Below are 21849 nucleotides of genomic sequence, written 5' to 3'. Positions count from 1 at the left end.
AATTTGAAAAAAAAATCATGGTAAAATATTTGGTCCTGATTTTCATCTGCAATATTTTTCTGGAGTCTTTTCCCTGACATTTGTTTTCATGGTCATTTTCTCTTTTTTAATTGTATAGATCTTGTGCTGGCTCTTTCAATTTTTAATTTTTAAAATTTTAATTTTCTTTTCTTTTCTTTTAAAAGTTACCTCACACTTTTTATTATTTTTCCAGCTTAGAAAGCATAAAGTTTATCTGTGGTAATCTTATATTTTTTCTATTACAAAATTTCAATTTGCTTTGTAGGAGTTTCATGTCAGTGAGTGTATGGGACCGTGTTTAGTTTGGTAGGAATTTTTTTTTTTTTTTTTCTCATCAGTTAATTTTTTTCTTTGTGTAAGCTTTTTTTTTTTTCTCTTTACCTTTGTGAGCCTTTGGAGTTAGTCAGGTTATTATAGGGATGTACATAATGCAAGAAGATGCATTCTTCTTCTCATTGCTGTCTCCTCTTCATACTGAACAGATAAACTGTTTCTTACAGTTTGCATTTCTACTTCTATGAAAATTAGTAAAAAAATGTCAGGATTGATTGGTACCTATTATTCTGAATCTTCTCTCTCTTGTTTGTTAAATATGTGAAAAATATACCTTCTATCTGAAAAAAAAAATAAATCAGTGGATAATCAGTGGCAGTATGTTAGAAACAGATAAAAAGATGATTGCTGATTGTTATTTTGCCTTATTGGGTGCTGGTTACTCATATATAACTATCTATTGTCTAGCTTTGTTCCAGGGCACAATTACTTGGAAACAGTTTTGTACTTTCAGATACTGCTTTTAATATTTATCTAACCCAGACTTTATTATTGCTCAGTATAGGGCAAATTATTTCCCCACATAGAAATAAGACTTAACACATTTATCTAAATAAAGCCCCATATGTCATAAAAATTTCTGGTCTGTCTTATAGGAACAAGCACTATTCCCAAGATTAAGTGAAAATTCGGTGCTTTTACCTCTAATCTTTTAAGGTAATTCATTGGGAAGTTTCTTGGCATGTATGCTCTGATTAATACTTAGCATTAGTACTTAGTCGTTAGAGAACGACTCTCTCTAGACCTCCACAGTTATCCCCCTGACCATCTTTTTTTCCTTTCTGCCACATTATCCTTAGAACTCTAGTTGCCTTGTTCTGCCCACAATTACAAATCCCTCTCTTCAGTACAGGGAGTCTACCAAGTTCTGTCTGGTTTCTCTTTCTTGTGTGGTGGCCTGGAAATGCTCTCATTAGGAAGTTGACACAATTATAGAAAGCACATGCATTATTTGTTTCTCATCTTCAGAGATTATGTCCTATCATTGCCTTATGTAGAGTTCCTTTACAATCATTGTTCATTTGTTTTTGTTCTTATTCATGAAGAAGGGTAAATCTTTAATTTTGGCATAATTCTTATTCATATTTGAAAGTTTGTCATTGCACCTCTCTTCAAAGCAACTTTATGTCGGGGCGCCTGGGTGGCTCAGTTTGTTAAGCGACTGCCTTCGGCTCAGGTCATGATCCTGGAGTCCCTGGATCGAGTCCCGCATCGGGCTCCCTGCTCGGCAGGGAGTCTGCTTCTCCCTCTGACCCTCCCCTGTCTCATGCTCTCTCTCTCTAGCTCATTCTCTCTCTCAAATAAATAAATAAAATCTTAAAAAAAAAAAAAAAAGCAACTCTATGTCTTTGAAAAAAAAAAAAAAAAAGTTCTTCACACCATAGACCAAAAATCACCTTTTGAGGTGGTGGCTGGAAGTGCCAGAAGGGAAAGAGTAATTACTGTCTGGGACAGTGGCATTGAAAACAGTCATTTCCCCAGCTTGCTGTCCTAATATGTGCTTGTCTTATCTCTTGTGACACTCGTTTTCTTCCCTGCCCCTGGGAGGTTGTCTTCAAGCTGTTGACTTCTGCAGTTTACAGATTTTGCAGTGTGGTACAATTTTTCTTTTTTCCTATAGGTTATTTATCCAGGGGCAAAGGCAATAATTTCCTAAAATCCAAATGAATATGCAGAAAAGCAGCATGTTACTGGTTGTGGTTGTTATTGTTATAGTCCAAAATAAAAATAATCTGAAAAATGGATGTTACTCCATCTTGGTTAGAAGTATAATACCACATTCATTTTAATAGAAAACTATTTTTATGGGCTGACATTAGTTATAGTTAAAATAATAAGATTTCTGGGAAATTAACTAATGTACAAAATTTCTTATCATAAATAGAATAACTCAAAGGTTAAAACCAAAATGTAAGTGAAACGTGAATTTTATGTTTATTTTGTAGAATTTAATAAAATTTTACAATTTAAACATTTATAAAATTGTTATTTTCTTATACTCTAATTTACTAAAAATATTTAAGTACCAAGTTATTTTTAATCCATAATAAAATATTTTCCGATATTTATCTTTAAAATCAAAGGTGTCAGGGATGCCTGGGTGGCAAAGTCAGTTGAACATCTGACTCTTAGTTTTGGCTCAGGTTGTGATCTCAGGGTTGTGAGATCGAACCCTGTGTCGGGCTCTACACTCAGTGTGGAGTCTGCTTAGGTTTCTCTCTTCCTCTCTCCTTCTTCCCCTCCCTCCTGTGCTCTCTCTCACTCTAAAATAAATAAATAAATCCTTTAAAAAAATAAATAATACCATATGTATCAGTCCTTGACTTGTTTGCTCCCAGATCTTTTCCTTTGTTATTCTGCTAATCTACCATATATCAGAGGAAAGTTTATGCCCCACACTTTATTACACAAGCACCTATAGAGAAGGAAGAAATTTTTCACTATCCTTTAAAGGTCTCTGGCTGGGCCTAATAATTAATCTGACATAAAACAGATTAACAGAAGAAAAGGATATACATTTTGTTAAAATTTTACATGTAAATGGAAGCCTTCATTAAAAATTAAGCTCCAAAGAAGGCACCAAAGCAGAAAGCTTTTATACCTTTTATTTTTTAAATTTTTTAAAAAAGATTTATTTATTTACTTGACAGAGAGAGCACACGTGCATGCAAGTGAGGGGAGGGGTAGAAGGAGAGAATCTTCAAGCAGACTTCCCACTGAGCAAGGAAGCTGATGCCAATGCTGGGTTCCAGCTCATGAGATCGTGACCTGAGCGGAAACTAAGAGTCGGATACTTAACCAACTGAGCCATCAAGGCACCCCACTTTTATACCTTTTAGACAAAGATACAAAACATTCTTGTAGAATGAACAAGACAAAGGAATTTGGGCTGAGGGTAGTAAGTGGTGAAGGAGTAACCAGGAGGATAAAAGTTAGTTTAACAAGGCTTGTTTGTACAGATTTATCAGCTCTAAATTCCCCATCTGTGGTGATAACAATGTTTTATTTCCTTCTAATATAGGGAGAGTAACTTTGAAATGGCAGCTTTATCTCCTGCTTCCAGGAATGAAAAGGAAGTTCAGAATATCTTCTTGTACCTACAGTTTCTTAAGTGCCTTTAACTCAAAATAATATGTCTAAGAGACATGTTTTAGGGTAACATATTCTGATTTCCTCCATTTCCATGCAAGTTGGCTCTTATCTGGGTTTGAACAACAGTTGAAACCATTAAAAGGCTGGGGAGAAAGAGAAGCCTGTGTTTTTCATTCTCCTTTTCTACCTCTAGCAGTATATCCAGGATCTGCTATGCCTTACTCTGTATTCCTCAGCTCCCATAAGCAAGACTGCCATTATTTAACCTTCCACCAAGTGACCCACATTTTGAATACAGAAACATTACAACTACACTTTGTCTCTTCAACCCATTGTAGATACTCAGAATGGTTTTGTTTAGCAAGATTAGCCCTGACTGATTCCCTTCTTGTTAAAATGAGTTATCCCAGAAAACAGAGTATAACATAGGATTTTGAGAGTAGGTTACTTGACTGTCTGAGTGTGAACATTCTAATGACCTCCTTGTGGGAGAAAATATGATGCAAATAATTTTTACATTAGTACAATTGTCACGTATTGTTACATGGGTGAAGTAGTGACTGAAGGTGAGAATTAGGGATATCAAGTCAATATCAATATCAGCTGCACATAACTGATATAGTACAAGTTGTGGCTACAATTTTATAGAATGGTTTGGCCATTTCTAAAGACATTGGAGAGCTTTAAAAAATTAAATGATAAGCCTGGGGCTTTGACTTCTCAGCTAACAGAATGGATGGAGTCACAGAGGACTTTGTGGAGATACTAAAACAAAATCTTATTCTTTATAAGTTCAGGACATATATACCCGCTAAAAGGCTATTTGTTTCTTACCAAAATTCATGTGTTGAAATCTTAATATCCAACGTGATGGTATTAGGAGATGAAAACTTTGGGATGTTATTAGGTTGTAAGGTTATATTAGGTTGTGAGGTTAGAGCCCTCATGCGTGAGATTAATGCCCTAGAGAGATCCTTCATTCCTTCTGCCACATGAGAATACAACCAAAAGACTGACCTGAAAGAGGGTCCTCAGCTGACCATACTGACACTCTAAACTTGGCCTTCCATCTTTCAAAACTGTGAGAAATAAATGTGTTTTATTTATTTCCCAATCTACCCAATATATGGTATTTTCTTATAGCATCCGGAATCGACTAGGACAGTATCGGAGCATTGGGCCCCAATTTGATTGTGGTCAGGGCTCAAGTTATAAATCAAGTTTAACATGAATTGCCAAATTTCTTCAGCCAAGGTTGTGGCATTAGTAGAGTCAGATGAAGTAACTCAGACTTGCCTTCAGGATATTAATGTAGATTTAGATGAATTGAAGACCTTTGAAAAAACAGGTCACTCATCTTTTATGGCCTCCAAGCCCATAAAGTAAGTCTGATCCCAAGAGGAGAATTGTAAAACCTTGAGCAGAAAAACATGGACTATACGCCAAAGGAATCGAAAGATCTTGAAAGTTTTAACAGCAAGAATCTTATGAGCTTGTATGGGAATAAATTTAGGAGTATTAAGCCAGAGGATAAGGTTGAATTTGGCTTAAATTATCTATATGCAGACAGCTTACCATATTTAGGGATTTAATGTACTATTTTTGGCAGCTGAAAGTAGCCTTAACACTGCTTGATTCGATGCATGAAGCCCGGATTTAACAGTGTCATTATCTACATCAAATGATGTTAAGATTATTGAGCTCACTTAGTCTTTTGTAGAGGAAAAAATGTGAAGGCACAAATGATGTGTTGGATTTATTATGTAAAGCTCACTTACCTTCCATCAACAGGTATTCATAGAAGGGACTCTGAGGATAGTCCTTTCTTTAAGACATTGGAAACATATCAGTGATGGGAGCACCAGCATTCCTGGAAAGCTCTTTAGATTATGAATAAGAAAAGGAAATATCACTATTGAAATGGGGGACCCTCTTCAACAGAAATAATAGCCTACTGGAGTGACAGAGGTCAGGTCATTGTGATTAAATATCTGAGACAGTGTAGTGGAAATGACTTTATCAGAAGCATGGGTGGAACGGCAATTATTGGTTTGACATCCAAAAACCTGTAGCTGTTAATTGCCTTCAACACTTTTATTTTTTATTTTATTTTTTTAAAGATTTTGTTTATTTATTTGAGAGAGAGAATGAGAGAAAGCACATGAGAGGGGGGAGGGTCAGAGGGAGAAGCAGACTCCCTGCTGAGCAAGGAGCCCGACGTGGGACTCAATCCCGGGACTCCAGGATCATGACCTGAGCCGAAGGCAGTCGCTTAACCAACTGAGCCACCCGGGCGCCCGCCTTCAACACTTTTAAAAATGAATAGATTACAGTCAGATAAAAGATTATTTTAAAATAATACTTTATGTATTAAAAATAAAACTTGGATTGTTCATAGATGCTTGATTTGAAGTGTTGTAATAGGAAGCCATAGTTGCTAAACTAGTTCTTACATTAAACCAGTAAGCTGACCCACAACTAGTTAAGGAAGAACCACCACACCTCCATACACATATCTTATAAATTTTCTTCCAAGCCTCCTACAAAAGGACCTGGAGCTATATATCAGAACAACCACTCTGGTGACCTGAAATTACCAGGAGTAAATAGATACTAACACTGAATAGATTCTAATGCCTAAGTATCTGAAATCATATGTGGGCATCATTGGTGTGAGTGAATATTTGTGGATGCTAAGTGATAAGTAAAGCTTTGTCCAAGTTCTGTAGTACAGTAAATCTCACAAGGGGATTGTATGGTTTGAATAGATCTAATTAGTAAACTGCAGAATGCCTGCATTTGGCTCCCTGAAAATGAAGGTGCTACGAAAGGAAGGGGAGTTAAGTAGAAAACCCCAGAACCTCCCCTTCTTAAGAAAATAGCAAAAAAATAAGCAACACCTCATTCCTGGAGAAATTTCAGAAATTAGCAGCAATATCTAAGATACTAAAGATGTAAGTGGTGATTTCTCTCAAATTTCCATTTAATTGATGTGTTTGGTTGGTGCAAAAGCTATGTAGATTGCTTGTTATTTAAAGCTTAAGCAGATGTTATCTAAATCCAGTTGCTGTTTTACATATTGTACTTTGACTACAATTTACAATTGTACTTTGACACAATTCACTCCCTGAAAAGTAGTGCAAATCATATTTTTCTCCAAAACAATTAACAGGGATGAGGAGAAGCACTTCACTATCATTGGGGAGGAATAATAGTATGTCTTGCTTGTCTTATCTCAGGGCTATATCAGCTCTCATGCTCTCTGTCTTAAAAGAATTGTAAGGGATATAAATTATCTGAATATTCTGCAGAATGTCATGTCGCCCCACTATTGGTAACTCAGAATGATGGGATCTGGTAAGCAGAAAGTAGCTACTAACCAGATATTCTAGTGAAACACATGCGTGCTAGTGGTAAAAGATAAACCCAATGAAGATTCTGGGTTCTGTCAAATTACCAAAGTTTCTAGAGGCCCATCAGTTTTGAACATGTTGGGAAACTCTCCCTAAATTGAGAGACAGTTTATACTGTCTAGCACTGAGAAACTGGAAAATTTCACTTTGGGTCTCTTCAGATTTTAGAGGCAACATAAACCATAAGGGGCTTCATGCTCTAACTCATTATCAATTAACTCATTTAGCTGAAAGTTTTTGAGTGGAGTCAAGAAAAAAATAAGGCTCTGCAGCAGGTTCAATTGAAATAAAAGTCTCCTGGAAAGTATGCCTCATAAGACAACAGTTACAATAAGGCTCTCACTGCCAGTCATACATAAGGATCCTCTGGTTAGTCCCACTACAATAATTTTAGGACAGATTCTGAGGATTTTGCAGCAAAATAATGTCCTCCTCTAGTGATAACTATTCTCTTTTTGAAGGGCAGCTCTTGTCTTTCTCTTCAGCCCTGAGAGAGACTGAACATATAACTGTGGTATTCTCTCTATGAGACCTAAACTGACATCATGAACAGAGTGACATTTAATCCAGTGAACCATAAAATTGATCTACAGCGTTAGTTTTCGGCTACAAAATTAGCTCAGGATGGAATATATTTGGAACCTGTGGCACTCATTGGGATACCCCTTAGTACTTCCAAGACCAAATTTACTGGGAATACATGATAGTCCAATAAACCAAGGACCACTGAAAAACCTCAGATACTTCAAAACAAAGTTGGGGGCGCCTGGGTGGCTCAGTCGTTAAGCGTCTGCCTTTGGCTCAGGTCTTGGTCCCAGGGTCCTGGGATCGAGCCCCACATTGGGCTCCCTGCTCAGCAGGAAGCCTGCTTCTCCCTCTCCCACTCCCCCTGCTTGTGTTCCCTCTCTCGCTGTGTCTCTCTCTGTCAAATAAATAAATAAAATCTTAAAACAAAACAAAACAAAAAAAGTTGGAATCACCTCACCAGGTGAAGAAACCTGGTCAGCTTAGGTGCTGGCTATGTACAAAGTGGTAGATAAAATCTAATAAATGCCAGGGCGCCTGGGTGGCTCAGTCGTTAAGCATCTGCCTTCGGCCCAGGTCATGATCCCGGGGTCCTGGGATCGAGCCCCACATGGGGCTCCCTGCTCAGCGGGAAGCCTGCTTCTCCCTCTCCCCCACTTGTGTTCCCTTTCTCGCTGTGTTTCTGTCAAATAAAATATTTAAAAAAAAATCTAATAAATGCCAACTACAGCCTCCTGGCTGGTGCAGATACGAAAACTCTAGCAGCTAGGTATACTTCTCTTAGTTGTATATTAACCAAAATTTTATTTTTGCACTTTTCTTTTCTAGATATGTGCAGCTCAACTACGTGATTTAGACCTTTAGGGGAGAGTTTGCACATCACATTGTTTGGGGTATGTTGTCTAATGAAATTTTGGGTTTACTGCTCTCAGAGAATAGGTGAGATCATCTTTGTATGATAGATATTCACCTAAGATTGAATACAAAGGTAAAGAGTTAGATAAAAATAAATAACTATGTAATACAATTATAGTGTTCCTGAGTTTCATCTTATTTTTGAATGTCATACTAAGTTAAGAGTTTATCTAAAGATCAGAGTAATATTTATTGTTTATTAACAGTAAGTTTCTTGGAGACACAGACTCTGTCTTGTTTACCAGTATAGGTATTTCCATGTACTCCCAAATAATTTTAGATTTTAAATATCATTTCTTTTGATATAATATTGATATATTGATCTACTTGACATGTTGCAGCCCATTTATTGTAAATATTTCTTAGAGTTTTATATCTCTAAATTATATTCTGAACTCTCATAAACATAATACACACAAGGAATTGTCAAAATGTGTAAAACACAGTAAAACCAGCTAGCAAACATATTTTATTGGAGGCTTAAGTAATTAATTGCTAGATCCATGGAAAAATATTTTAAGCATAATAGGTTACAAAGAATGACTCTAATATTCAAATTTGAAAGAGCTAGTTAACATTAAGTTTTTAATTTAAATTTTTGTTAAATTAAATTAAGATTATGTAGACAAAACTGAAAAGGAGATTCCTATAAATGCAAGTGACAGTCTTTACCTCCTTTTAAATTTCACCATAAAAATCAATGAAGAGATGTACATAACGCAAATTGGTAGTGCCGAGTTGTTCTCATCCTGCACAAGAAAGCCAACACTACGATGTATAAATAATCTGTGGCATATTCAAAAAAGGTTTCTCTTCTGTCTCCATGACATTTTGGTTCAAAATACCATACTACTCATGAATACTTACTATTTGCACACCACAGGTTATATTCAGAAATAAATGATGGCCATGGTTCCCAAATCTACACATGATGGTTAATCTCTGTTCATACTTATATTTCAAAAAATAATCCAACAAATAAAGTGAGTGTGACATTTAAATCATCTAGGATAGTTCTGACAATGTTTGGTAGAAAGATTGAAATTTCCTACCACAGACTAGTGGAGTTCTCTCTCTCTCTCTTTTTTTTTTTTTTTAACGAGAGGTTTCAGAGATCAAAGCTGCCGCAGCATACATGGAAGCCAATCTATTATCAACAGGAATGTCACCACTCTGAATCACTTTATGCCTTGTCACTTCTGACATTCTTGTTGAAGCTAACCGTAGCAACAAGCTGCAGAGCTGACATTTATGCTTTTGTAATGATGAGCAGTCCTACTAAAGTAAAGCTACCAAAAATTCAAAAAAAAAAAAAAAGAATAAATACAGCTGCATGTTAACTAATAAAAGAATCTAATGAATAAAATCAAATTACCGAAATCCACTGAAAAAATACCTCTAACCTTAAGAATCACACAAGTGGGAAAACCGCAGTTTCATGCCCCACACTGATATAAAATTATGGAAGTTCATGGGTTATTTTTTTGTTTTTTGTTTTTTAGATTTTTATTTATTTGAGAGAGAGAGAGAACAAGAGAGCATGAGTGCAGGGAGAGGCAGAGGGAGAAGCAGACTCCCCGTTGAGCAGGGAGCCCGATGCAGGACTTGATCCCAGGACCCTGAGATCAGGACCTGAGCTGAAGGCAGACGCTTAACCAACTGAATAACCCAGGCACCCCAGGAAGTTCATATTTTAAATGTTAAAATAATTTAAAGAATATTTTTAGTCCCCTTGTTACAACATTTTATTCCATTTATTTTTTTGAAATTACTTAACGTAAGTAAAGTGTATTATTCCCTGAGGAAAACGGGTTATATTTATTGGAGATTTTCCTCCCTTTAAAATAAAAGTAGTTATGAATTTATGCATCTCTGACAGCAGTGAATACCTACCTTGCAAATAAGTGCCAAAATATATATTTAATGAATCAGTAAATAATACAATGATGTATGAAACAATATAATAGCATCTGTGGTTTATTTATTGTATTCCCCTAAATCTTTGATTTGCTATATCATCTTCTATGATTTACTCTACCCTCTTTTGAAATTGTACATTTACTTATTAGAAATAACATTTTGGCAAATGCCTCACAGGAAGAAAAGAGTTCTATTAGATAATTAAGATCATTTATGAAAGGTGGAAAAATATGAGGTAATTACCACAATTCTCATTACAAATGGTACTCCATATAAAATATATCTTTATGATTCAGAAGTGCATTTGCAGAGTGAGATCTAATTGCCTATTATAGTCTTGGCTTTAATTATAGGTAAAAAGAGTTTTCCTCGCTCACATGAGTCCTTGTTTTTTATCTACATATTAAGCAAAATTTAACTTACTACAGTATTCTTGTTGAAATACATGTACTTTACAAGGCAGATAGCTATTTATGAACCTAAAATTCTATATTTCTAAAGGTGTTAATTTCGATGGGGAATCATGTTACCTGAATGCAATCGGTGCATTTGTTTCTGGGATTTCTTCTGAATAACATATTAGTCATCATCTCACACAAACAAGCTTCAACTTTTGAGACAGGCCTAAACAGCTTCTTTGTTTTCTGAAAAATGGTATGAGCTTTTACAGGAACCACATGATACAAAATGACTATTTTGGTTGAGAATAGAGTTTTTGTCAGAAAAACTGAGTAGAATGGGTAAGAGATATATGAATAGTATGGAGAAGAGATACTTAAGGTGATTGCTTTGTTAATATATTCCATTTGGAATAATTTTTTTGTCACCATAGTTATCAAGTGCTTCAATGAAAAAGCATTAGAATAGAAAAGAATTTGTGACTCAACCTTATTAATAAAATCATCCTTGGGGCATCCGGGTGGTGCAGTTGGTTAAGCGTAACTCCTGGTTTCCACTCAGGGCGTGATCTTGGGGTCCTGAGATCGAGCCCTACGTCGGGCTCTGCACTCAGTGCAGTCTGCTTAAGCTTCTTTTTCCCTCTCCGTCTACCCCATCCCCTCTGCGTGTCCTCTTCCTCTCTCTCTCTCTCCCAAATAAAGAAATAAATCTTAAAAAAAGAAATCATCCTTGGTATTTTAAAAAATGTTGTATTATCCTAAAATCAATATTTAAGCATTTTATGTTATGATTGCAATCATACTGGGTACTCCAACACACTAAAAATGTTTACCGGGCGTCTGGGTGGCTCAGTTGGTTAAGCGACTGCCTTCGGCTCAGGTCATGATCCTGGAGTCCCTGGATCGAGTCCCGCATCGGGCTCCCTGCTCAGCGGGGAGTCTGCTTCTCCCTCTGACCCTCCTCCCTCTCATGCTCTCTGTCTCTCATTCTCTCTGTCTCAAATAAATAAATAAAATCTTTAAAAAAAAATAAAATAAATAAAATAAAAATGTTTACCATGTCATTTAGTGGGATAACATTTTCAAGTAGTGTCTTCCAATTCAGTGTCTGGAATGGGGTTGCATAATAGAGGAAAACCTGGTTAGGATATGATCATAATAAGCCAGCCATTCTGTTGACTTTGTCTATATATTATATCACTGTTCATAAATATCTTATTGGAACTGTGGCATTTTTGGCTATCAGTTAGGGAACACAGCTTGGAGGGATTTAATAATTAAGAAAGCTTGCAAAGGTAGGAAGTGATAACACTGATATTTAAGTCGGGATCCATCAGACTCCAACATTTTTCAATTTTGCTAGTGTGATAATTATTTGTATACACTAACATTTAAAGTACATTAGCATGTACTTTATTCATCTTTTAGTGTAGATTTGGATACACAGTTGTCTAACTGTCAGAATTATATGCCTCAGTTGGACAGATAATAAACTAAGCAATATTCATCCTATATGTCATTGGTTATGTAGGTCATAAGCCATTATGTCAGCCAAAGATGAAGAGGGAATTATGTCAGGCCATACCTCCTTTTAAATAAATTTGTTCTCATTTTCAAATTTATATGCATTCTTCCTTTCTTTTTGTTGTATGGGTCTGACATATTCTTGACAGTGCTATTTATGTGCATCACAAATTTTTAAGGTGGAATTACTTACCTACAGAAATTTGACCTCTGTGCATATTGGCATTGAATAATGTGAGTCATTGGGATTGCTATTAAAGAAGTGACCATGATCTCTAAGCACCTGCAATGAAGCAGTATATCCCATTCAGATGCCTTGGGAAAAGATAATTGAAATATATTCCCTTTTGCTTAAAATTGTTGAAGACACACTGCTCGTTATGATAAATTTTCATGCACAACATCCCTTGGAGAAATAGATTTTCATTTCTTGAATGGTCTACATTCTTTTTCCTTTCTGTTAATAAGAAATCATGTATGCTTTTGGGGGGTTGACATTCACAAATGTTGCATTTTAATTTAATGATCATTCACTGTTTCAGCTGCTAATCATTCATTCATTAAAAAAAATAAATAACTATTGAGAGCTTATTATGTGCTAGCAACTTCTCTAAGTCCTGAGAATACAGCAGTAAATAAAGCAGTACTAAAAAACTGTCTTCATGAAGTTTACATTTCAGTAGGGAAGACAGATGAGAAAAAAAATAAAGATTAATAGATAAAGGAGAAAAACAAATTGGCTAAGAACGATGAATAGGAAGTTTTAAACTGCAGGGGTTGAGGGAATAAAATATTATCAGATAGGATAGCAACAGGGGTGATCTTTAATGGGAAGATGACTTTTGAAAAAGGACATGAAGGTCCATAATATTATACTTATATATCCTACTTATAACTTGTATTAAATAATTTATTAAAGACAGAGCAGTTTATTAAATGTATTTTTTAATCTATGAGTATCATTAACACCCTATTGACCTCTAGAAATCACCTCCTACTTCACTGGGCCTCTTAGTCATTGCACTCCCAAACCACTGACATTCTTGCAATTCCTCAAAGTCAAGAAAGACTTTTTCTACTTAGGGACCTTTACTTTTACTGTCCCTATAACATAAAACGTTCTTTTCTCTCTCCTTTTTTTTCCTTCCTCATCAATAAGGTTACTTCCTCAAATGATCATTCCATAATCCTCCCACATAAAGGAAGTTTTCTTTTGTAATCTAATACAAGCTCTCTTTTATTTGTTTAGATGTAACACTTCAATACCTTTAATCAATATATATGGCTTTTCAGATTTCTACTTCTTATGTCAGTTTGAATATTTTCTGTATTTCAAAAAAAATACCCACTTTATTGAAGCTGTTAGTCACTGGCAAACATTTGTTTTGTAATGTTCCTCTTCATCTTCTGAAAACAGTAAAACACGGATGAAAGAAATTCAAAATGATGCAAAGAAATGGAAAGACATTCCATCCTCATGAGTTGGAAGAACAGATAAAATGTCTATACTACCCAAAGCAATCTATAGATGTAATGCAATCCTTATCAAAATACCAATAGCATTTTTCACAGAACTAGAACAAATAATCCTCAAATTTGTATGGGAGCACAAAAGACCTTGAATAGTCAAAGCAATTTTGAAAAAGAAAAAACAAGAGTTGCCTGGGTGGCTCAGTTGATTAACTGTCTGACTCTTAATTTCAGCTCAGGTCGTGATCTCAGGGTCCTGGAATCAAACCTGACTTCTGGCTCCATGTTTATCGGGGTCTTCTCGAGATTCTTTCTCCCTCTCCCTCTGCCCCTTCCTCCCCCTCTCAAATAAATAAATAAATCTTAAAAAAAAAAAAGAAAAAACAAAAATGGAGGCATTACAATTCCAGATTCCAAGTTATATTACAAAGCAGTAGTAATTAAAACAATATGATACTACCATAAAAATAGACACATAAGTCAATGGAATATAACAGAAAACCCAAAAATGGATCCACAACTATATAGTCAACTAATCTTTGACAAAACAGGAAGAATATCCAATGGAAAAAGACAGTGCTTTCAACAAATGGTGTTAGGAAAACTGGACAGCAACACGCAAAAGAATGAAATTGGACCAATTTCACCAGAGACAAAAATAAAGTCAAAATGGATTAAATCCTTAATGTGAGACAGGCAGCAGCCTCTTTGACCTTGACTCTAGCAACTTGTTACTAATATGTCTATGGAAGTAAGGGGAAAAAAGCAAAAATAAACTATTGGGACTACATCAAAATAAAAAGCTTCTACACAGTGAAGGAAAGAATCAGCAAAACTAAAAGGCAACCTATGGAATGGGAAAAGATATTTGCAAGTGACATATCTGGTAAAGGGTTAGTATCCAAAATATATAAAGAACTGATACAACTAATTGCCTAAAAAATAATACAATTTAAAATAGGCAAAATAAAAACATAGTGATTTTTTTAAATTTTATTTATTTATTTGACAGAGAGAGACACAGCGAGAGAGGGAACACAAGCAGGGGGAGCGGGAGAGGGAGAAGCAGGCTTCCCGCCAAGCAGGGAGCCCGATGCGGGACTCGATCCCAGGACCCTGGGATCATGACCTGAGCCGAAGGCAGATGCTTAACGACTGAGCCACCCAGGCACCCAAAACATAGTGATTTGAAGGGGCAACTGCACCCCAATGTTTATAGCAGCAATGTCCACATTAGCCAAAATAAGGAAAGAGCCCAGATGTCCAACGACAGATGAATGGATAAAGAAGATGTGGTATGTATATATATATATATATATATATATATATATATATATATATATATATATATATAATGGAATATTACTCAACCATCAAAAAATTGAAATCTTGCCATTTGCAATGACATGGATGGAGCTAGAGGGTATTATGCTAAGTGAAATAAGTCAATCAGAGAAAGAATTATCACATGATTTCCTCATATGTGGAATTTAAGAAACAAAACAGGAGCATAGGGGAAGGGAAGGAAAAATAAAATAAGACGAAATCAGAGAGTGAGACAAACTATAAGAGACTCTTAACTATAGGAAACAAACAGGGTTGCTCGAGGGGAGGAGTGTGGGGAGATGGGGTAAGTAGGTGATGGGCATTAAAGAGGGCTCTTGATGTAATGAGCACTGGGTTGTATATGCAACTGATGAATCATTAAACTACCTCTGAAACTAATAATACATTATATGTTAATTAATTGAATTCAAGTAAAATTAAAAAAAAAAAAAACTAAAAATGGGCAGAACATATGAACAGAAATTGCTCCAAAGAACACATATAGATGGCCAACAGACACATGAAAATATGCTCAACAACACTGATCATGAGGGAAATGTAAATCAAAACTACAATGAGATATCACCTCACACCCGTCAGCATAACTAAAATCAAAAACACAAGAAACAACAAGTGTTGGTGAGGATGTGGAGAAAAAGGAACCCTCTTGTACTGTGAGTGGGAATACAAATTGGTGCAGCCACTGTGGAAAACAGTATGGAAGTTCCTCAAAAAGTTAAAAATAGAACTCCCCTATGATTCAGGAATTGCACTACTGGGTATTTACCCCCAAAATACAAAAACAGTAATTCAAAGAGATACATGCACCCTTATGTTTATAGCACAATTATTTATAATAACCAAATTATGGAAGCAGCCCAAGTGTCCATCAGTAGATGAATGGATAAAGAAGATGTGGTACATATGTACAATGGAATATCATTCAGCCATAGAAAAGAATGAAATCTTGCCATTTGCAACAACATAGATGGAGCTAGAGAGTACAATGCTAAGTGAAATAAGTCAGTCAGAGAAAGACAAATATCATATGATTTCACTCATATGTGGAATTATAAAAAACAGAACAAATGAGCAAAGGAAAAAAGAGAGAGAGAGAAAACAAGAAGAGGACTCTTAACTATAGAGAACAAATGGATGGTTACCAGAGAGGAGGTGGGTGGGGGCATGGAGGGAATAGGGGACGGGGATTAAAGAGTACACTTATCATGACGAAAAAAAATAATGTTCCTTTTCATTCTTTTACTTTCTGTTGCCCCTGTGATGACATCTTTCATTTTTTTTTTAAGATTTTATTTATTTATTCATGAGAGACAGAGAGAGAGAGAGAGAGAGGCAGAGGGAGAAGCAGGCTCCCAAGGAGCAGGGAGCCCGATGCGGGACTCGATCCCAGGACCCTGGGATCATGACCTGAGCCGAAGGCAGACGCTTAACCATCTGAGCCACCCAGGCGCCCTACATCTTTCATTTTTAATTTCAGGAATTTGCATCATTTCTTTTTCTTTTATAGTCTAGTTAAATGTTTACCAAATCACTGATCTTTTAAACACAATTTTTTGTTTCATTGATTTTTCTATTTTTGTCTTGTTATTGTATTTATTATTTCTTATTACTTATTTTTCATTTAATTTTCTGTGATTTTCTGATATCTTTTTTTTAAAGATTTTATTTATTTATTTGACAGATAGATACATAGCGAGAGAGGGAACACAAGCAGGGGGAGTGGGAGAGGGAGAAGCAGGTTTCCTGCAGAGTAGGGAGCCTGATGCGGGGCTCGATCCCAGGACCCTGGGATCATGACCTGAACCGAAGGCAGACGCTTAACGACTGAGCCACCCAGGCGCCCCGATTTTCTGATATCTTAAGGGAGAATCAGATACTTTTATATTTTTCTTTTCTCTGTTATAACATTTAAAAATATAACTTTCCTTTAAATATGTCATTACACATATCCTCTCAATATCAATAGGTTGTATTTTCTTTATCATTCAGTTTAAAATATTTTCTAATTTCACTTGTATTTTTTTCCTTTGATCCATTGGCTATTTAAGAGTATGCTAATTTATAAAATTTAGGTATTTTCCAGATACTATTTTTTATGAATTTTTAATATAATTTCTTTTGCTCAGAGAATAGTCTATAAAGAATTTAATCATTTTATATTTTACAAAAAAAGCATGTGGTCTATCATGGTCAATTCACAGGCGCAATTGAAAAGAATGTTTATTCTGCTATTGCCATGTGTATGTCAATAAGGTTACATTGATGTCTTTTATAGCCTTTTTGTGTTCTAAACACTTGTCAGTTTCTGAGAGAATTGTGGAAGTCTCTGAATATATTTTGAATTTTTCTATTTCTCTTTATTTTCAAACTCTTTTATTAAAAGCATATATATTTGGTGTTGTATAATACTTTTATTAACTTAATTGACCCTTTTGTTGTTATGAAATATCCCCTTATGTCCATTATAACACTCTTTGTTATGAATTCTAATTTGAATAATATTAATATAGACATTCTTGATTTTATATAATCAGTGTCTGCATGGCATAGCTTTTTCTGTCCTTTGAATTTAGCATATAGGTGAATATTATTCTTTTCCACAGTCGCACAATCTCTGCATTCTAAATAATGTGCTTCATCTCTTTGTATTCAAATTGATAAATGGTACAGTTAGGCTTATATTCACCAGATTGAATCTTTTTGTCTTTCTTTATAGAATATTGACTTTTTTTTGTTAAGTCTTTTTTTTTCTTAATTTATGAATCAGTTTTACTCTTTCGAAGTTCGTTTATAGGTGGATTTTATTTTATTTTATAAGCTATCTTCTGTTATTTTGACTGGAGGCCAAACCTAATGACCTCATTTTCACTTGATTATCTATGTAAAGACCTTAGAGATCTATAAGTTGGTCATATTTTGAGGTACTGGAGGTTAGGACTTAAATGACCTCTGAGGGGAAACAATTTGACCCATGAAAACTGAGTATAACAGATGTATATCCAGTAATATAAAGAAATGAGTATGTGAGAATTGATTCAACGGAGCATATCCCAGATGTTCTAGTTCTTAACAAAGCATCAAAGGAGATAAAAATTTCCAAACTGAAATATTTATTCAATGGTATGTAAATTTTAAAATACATCATACCTTAGCATAAATGTGAGGAAAATCAGGGAATGTTATTACAGGACACAGAAGAGTAATGACAGTATGCTCTAATCAGATGTTACTGTAGTATATTGGTTTTGGAAAATTCTACAAAGTACTCTTTTAGAGAATATAGGAGATTAAAATATTAACAAGGCCCACATTCTGGCTTCATAGAGTTTGTGTTGTATATTGTAGTATACCCTGCTTTTAGTAATAAGTATTATATGAATAAAAATAAGAAAAATGATAAACATTTATAGTCATAGGCCTAAGCTCAGTCCAATCAAAGTAACCAGGTCTCAGTCTGAATTTATTCATGATCTGAAATTTCTTACGGTTTCATCTTGCAATATTTTATCATGATTGATTTTGAAATTGTAATTATGTTTTTATAAAATGCACAAAAAGTTGTCATTATTTTATCTACCGTATTTTGAGGGTACAATGATCTCAGAAAGAACTCCACAAAAGTATTGTCCCTTGGGTGTATATGGTAAACCTATGATGGAAAGATAAGAATGATGGATTTCTTAGCTATTTCATGTAGTGATTACTTGAATATCTATTGCTTATATTAGATCTTATTCCATGATTGATAATGTTCCTGCATAGTACTGAGTAACACTTTTTTTCTGTTCAAAAAATATTTCTTTCCAACTTATTCTCTGTGCATGCTATAGACAGTGAAAATGCTAGAACCACCTTAGGTTTGTTTTAAACTTTTTGTTTAATATATATGATATTTGTTATTTAGCCAAAGATTTTAAAATCCTATCTACTTCCTTTATTAAACTTCAGTTACTTCCAATAAGGATAATAGATGTGTCTTTTGTCTTTTGTATTTAATATAAAGCACACATACTTCACTTAAAACAAAATCCATTTTCTGTCTGGAATCCTAAGATTGTATGCTAAATTCTTACCTCTAAACCATTCTGTGTTGTACCACTTTTACATATTATCTTTATCCTATTTTCTTACTAAAACTCTTTCTTGGGAATACATTTATATTTTTGAAACCTTGATAATTTTTTCCTTAGCTTCTTGGAAAATGCATCTTAAAAGGCGTTTAAAAATAAAATGTTTACATATTCCATTTTACATGAAAGGTTCTAAAAACTTTTTTTTTATCATTTTAAAATTAAAAAAAATAAAAAAAAATAAAAGCTTTTATTTTAGAGCAGAGTGTATATCTACATACACACACACACACACACATACAACTGTGTTCTGTAAAGGCCACATAAGCAAATTAAAAGGGGCTGTGATAAGAATATTTTAGATTTTAGTGGTTGTACTAAACTTCGTTCTTCAGTTATGGATGCAGTATCTCTTTTAGCTTAAACTTTGGTGTGGAGTTGGATCTCCTTGACACTTGGTCCATGTACTTGACCTTTTCTTCTATAATAAATTTCCTTCAAAGTTTTAGGTATCAAATTGGATGATTCTGATGGTTTCTAAGCATATCAGGTCTAAATCTGCATTCACTGACTGTAGATTTATATGTAAGATAAATTTATATGGACCGAGATCACTCTAAGACATTCTTGGGATAAATTATATTTACTACCTGATCCCCATGACGCCTAAGCCTAACCAGCAGACCTGCACCCGGGCCATGCAAGAGCGGTATTTGGAAGTCAGTAGGAAACTGTGGGATTTGTATGATGTAAGAATGGATTAAGAAAGGAAGAACTCAATGCCATTTCAAGACCCAACAAATTTGCCGAATTTTATAGTAGACTCAAGCAAATAAAGGAATTCCACCAGAAACACCCAAATGAGATCTGTGTGCCAATATCAGTGGAATTTGAGGAGCTTCTGAAAGTTTGAGAGAATCCAAGAGAACAGGCATGGAACTTGGTGGAGTTCACAGATGAAGAGGGATATGGTTGTTACTTAGATGTCCATGACTGTTAACCTCAAATACATTAACCTGAAGGCCTCGGGAGAAGCTGGATTATATCACATACTTGTCATCTTTGACCAGTTATTTGACATTTCTACAGAAAAGAAGGATGTCAAATATAAAAGATACCTGGAAATGCTGCTTGACTACCTTCAAGATTACACAGATCGAGCGAAGCTGCTCCAAGATCAGAATGGATTTTTAGGAAGATTCATAATAAGTTTGAGAAGTGGGAGAATGATATCTTTCCTGGATGGCCAAAAGAGACAAGTGGAGCCCTGACCCATGCAGGAGGCCATCTTGACCTGTCTGCATTCTCTTCTTAGGAGGAGTTGGCTTCCCTTGGTCTGTACAGATTGAAATCTGCTCTCTTAGCTTTAGGCCTGAAGTGAGGTGGGACCCTAGAAGAGTGATCCCAGAGGCTATTCAGCACCTAAGGAAAGTCCCTGGAGTCACTTGACACCTCCCTGCTTGCCAAAAATCCCAAGTCAAAAGTCAAATGAGACACTGAGAGAAACAAAGACATTGCCTTCCCAGAAGCCTTTATCTGTGAATATGTAGAGATTTGGGGGGAACAGCATCATCTCCCTCATGAAAATGTACATGGATAAGGGAAAAATGAGAAGTAGAAAAGTAGAGAAGTATAAGCAGATCAGTGAGAGTGAAGGTGAAGATGAGGAGAATGAGATCATTTACAACCCCAGAAACCTGCCCTTTGGCTGGGATGGCAAACCCATTCCCTACTGTATAGATATAAGCTTCATGGTCTAAACTACAACTGTGAAATTTGTGGAAATTACACCTACTGAGTTCTGGAAGCCTTCCAGTAGCACTGTACTGAATGGCCATGCTCATGGCATGAGGTGTTTGGGCATCCCAAACACTGCCCAATTTGCTAATGTGAAGATGCTGTCTCCCTGTGGGCCAAGCTGAAACTTCAGAAGTCATCGGAACAATGGCATCCTGACACTGATGAAGAATATGAAGACTCCAGTGGGAATGTTGTGAATAAGAAGACCACTGAGGTCTCTCTGGAAAAAGGATTATGGAAGTGCCATTCTTTTATTCATTTCACATTTTCTTACAACTAACTACTATGTGCCTGTAACAAAGTTACATGCAAATACAAAGTATTATCTTTCAGAACTTCAGAAGAGAAGACCAAATTAGGATGTAATATGATAAACATTAAACAATAACAACAACAAAAATGATCAACCAAGAAAAATATTGTTTGTGTCTTTGGAGAAAATATCAATAACAGATTTACACTGAATATGACATTTATTCTAGATTGTAAGTAATAAAGGAGATATTAATGAGGAGAGTAAGATGATTCAATGTAACTAGAGCATGTGCTGTGTATGAATGTATAGAAATTAGAGAGCTACAACCAAATTGAATATTCTTTGAATATGTAAATACTTCCCATGTAGTGCCTATGATACCAACTTTTATTACATACTGTGAATATAACCAGCAGCAAGTAATAGAAGGTAAATTTTTAGTGGACTAAATGGATAAGGGATTTATTTTATATCTCATATCACAGTAAAGGCATATGGAAGCTGGAACTGGATGCTGTCAATAATCTTTTTAACAAACCAGTTTCTTTCTGTCTTTCCATTCTGCAAATCTTAGAATATGGACTTTTTTCTTCATTTGTGTTGTCTTGTGAACATACTGAAGCCTGCTACATCTATACTTTATTCAAGAAAAGACAGAAAAAAACAACATAAGAACAGTGCCAGATACACATAGAACATTTTATGAAATATGATTAACAGTAAAATATTTTTTATTCTCCCCTGACTTTAATTTAGAATCATTG

The 21849-nt window shown here is 35.1% G+C and overlaps 1 pseudogene; it reads left to right on the top strand.

Annotated features, from left to right (window-relative positions):
- The first annotated feature begins 19688 nt into the window (after positions 1 to 19688).
- On the top strand, positions 19689 to 21109 carry LOC123848824 (splicing factor 3A subunit 3-like; annotated as a pseudogene).
- Positions 21110 to 21849: the final 740 nt, after the last annotated feature.

Source organism: Mirounga angustirostris, unplaced genomic scaffold (genome assembly GCF_029215605.1).
Source record: "Mirounga angustirostris isolate CCGP_5_RB_7025 unplaced genomic scaffold, mMirAng1.0.hap1 SCAF_2, whole genome shotgun sequence".
In the NCBI taxonomy this organism is placed as follows: Eukaryota; Metazoa; Chordata; class Mammalia; order Carnivora; family Phocidae; genus Mirounga; species Mirounga angustirostris.
The sequence above is the reverse complement of the archived record's forward strand: the minus strand, read 5'-3'. Positions and strand labels throughout refer to the sequence as shown.